Genomic DNA, 2,729 nt, shown 5'->3' with positions numbered 1-2,729 from the left:
ATATATAATACATAAAAATCTAAATAAATAAATAAATGAAAAATTAACAACATAAAAAAATTTAATACAGTACTACAAATTAATACAGCACAACTTCCCAACACAACACATACAGTATTCCTTTTCATATGTGCAGAGAGCCAACCACACAATGTGCATTTCTCCCCCTCCTGCAGGTTCTCCCGCTCGGACGAGCTCTCCCGCCACAAGCGCTCCCACTCCGGCCTCAAGCCCTACCAGTGCTCGGCCTGTCAGAAGAAGTTTGCCCGCAGTGACCACCTGGGCAAGCACCTGAGGATCCACCGGGGCCAGCCCTGCGGGGGCAGCACGTCCTGACGGCCAGCGCTCGGTGTGTTCCATTGTCACCTGTCACAGGTGGGCAGCTATCTGCTGCTCACTGGGCAGGTTTTTTATCTCTTCCACAACCAATCCTCCCTCAGGGAGGCATCTGCTGTTAATGGGCCATTAATTATTAATTATCTGCTGTCCATGGCCACTGAGTGTCCCTGCAGGGCTGATCCAATTCCAGCATCCCATGGGGAGATGCTGCGCCCAGGGGAGGAGCCAAGCATTCCTACCTGGATCCAATCTGAGATTTTGGGATACCAGAACAGCCTTTGCCCACTGCATTGCCAGAGGGAGCCCAGGCCCATCTGCAGCAGCCCTGGAGCTGCAGAGGAAAACTCCCCCTTGTGCAGGATCCCTGCTGCAGCAGCAGCACAGCTGGCACTGCAGGAGGGCTGAGCCCCCATGGCATCGGGCTGTGCCACCCCCTGACACACAGGGGGGCAGCTCCTGCCCTCATTCTGGCAGTGGTTTGGTTTTAATATATCATTTACTTTTAATATAATATATATTATAAAACAATAAATCAGCCTTCTGAAACATGGAGTCAAGATTCTCATCTCTTCCCTTGTCCTGGGACCCCTGTGAACACCACCACAGATGGGGCTCTGAGCTGTGGGGGCTGCAGCAGATATTGACACTTTCCAGCGTGGTTGTTTTGTCCCTAAATCTCCTTTTATTTTTGTGCTGGTGGTTTCCCACCTGGCGGGCCCTGGCCACTGTGGTGTCCTCTGGGTGCTTGACAAGGTGAGAGGGACAGCAGATGGATTTTGTGGAGCCTCAAAGCCACCAGGAGAACAGCAAGCAGCACCAGCCAAGCCCCTTCCACCCCAGAAGGACATTTCCAAGGGGACACACGGACGCGTGAGGAGCTGGGAGCTCCTGCCAGGGGAGCAGAGCAGCTCAGGGCTGCTGACGTCCTCCTCCTGTTTGCCTTGGGGTTAATTAAAGTCCAGCTCCCGCTGCGGCGCCAACTCCCCGAGCTTCTGCAAACATCTGGGAGGGAAGGAGGCGCTTGTTCAAACACAGCTCAGCGTCAGGAGCTGCAGCAGGGCCCAGTGCCCTCTCCACGTGGCTGTGCCAGCCTGTCTCAGGCTGGTTTCTCGTGCCTGCAGGCTCTGAGCCGGGCTGGGCTCGTGCCCTCCTGCTGATGCCCCGATGCCCTGGCAGGGCACAGCATCACGTGCTGCCCTTGAGCTGCTCTGCGGAGGGGAGCTGGGTTGTCCCCAAAGCACGGCAGGGAAATCAGCTCAGCTCTTCTCCATGGCCTCTGGAGGGCAGCTTGGGACAGCAGAGGTTGGAGAGGTGTGACCAGGTGTGCCAGATGTGACCAGGTGTGCCAGCTGTGCCAGGTGCCAGGAGGAGCGCAGCCCAGCTGGGGGTGATGCTGCAGGACCAGCACCCGGCTCTGCCCGGGCCTATTTTGGGCTGCCTGTTGTTCCAGAGGCTTTGCCTGGCTCGGAGCTCGCTCTGTGCCCCCTTTGCCATGGGGCTGTGTGCCACCCTGGCTCAGCTCTCCGTGCCCCCTTTGCCATGGGGCTCTGTGCCCAGGCCCTGTGTGCCCAGCCTGGCTCAGAGCTTGCTCCATGCCCCCTTTGCTGTGGGGCTCTGTGCCAGCCTGGCTCAGTTCTCTCTGTGCCCCCTTTGCCGTGGGGCTCTGTGCCCAGTCCCTGTGCCCCCTTTGCCGCACGGCTCCGTGCCCAGGCCCCGTGCCAGCCTGACTCACGCCTGTCTCGTGCTTTTATCTGCCCCCTCTGCTGCCCTGCCTGGCTCCAGATGCTCTCCCTGCTCCTCCCGGGCCTGCCCTGTCCTGCCTCCCTCCCCCCCCCGCCGCCGGCAGCGCGGGGCTGGCAGAGCTCCCAGGTTCTGGGGTGAGAAGGTTTGGGGTTCATCCTCAATCCAAGGCCCTTCTCTGGTGTATTTGCAGGGATCCCGGTGGCAGGCAGGAAGGGGGACTGAGAAGAGTGGGAATGGGAGGAGAGGAATGGGAAGAGTGGGAATGGGAAGGATTGGGGATGGAAGGACCAGGAATGGGAAGGAGTTGGAATGGCAGGAGGAGAATGGCAGGACTGGAATGGCAGGACCAGGATAGCAGGAGCAGGAAGGGAACGGCAGAATCGGGAATGGGAAGAGTGGGAATGGCAGGGCCAGGAGTGGCAGGAGGGAAACGGGAAGGAGTGGGAATGGGAGGAGTGGGAATGGGAAGGAGTGGGGATGGAATGGCAGGAGTGGGAATGGGAGAAGTGGGAATAGCAGGAGGGGAATGGAAAGGAGTGGGAATGGCAGGAGTAGGAGCAGGATGGCAGGATTTGGGATGGCAGGAGCAGGATGGCAGGAAGGGAATGGCAGGAGTTGGGATGGCAGGAAGGGAACAGCAGGAGCAG

This window comes from Geospiza fortis, unplaced genomic scaffold (genome assembly GCF_000277835.1).
Source record: "Geospiza fortis unplaced genomic scaffold, GeoFor_1.0 scaffold391, whole genome shotgun sequence".
Lineage (NCBI taxonomy): Eukaryota > Metazoa > Chordata > Aves > Passeriformes > Thraupidae > Geospiza > Geospiza fortis.
This window is presented reverse-complemented; position numbering follows the sequence as displayed.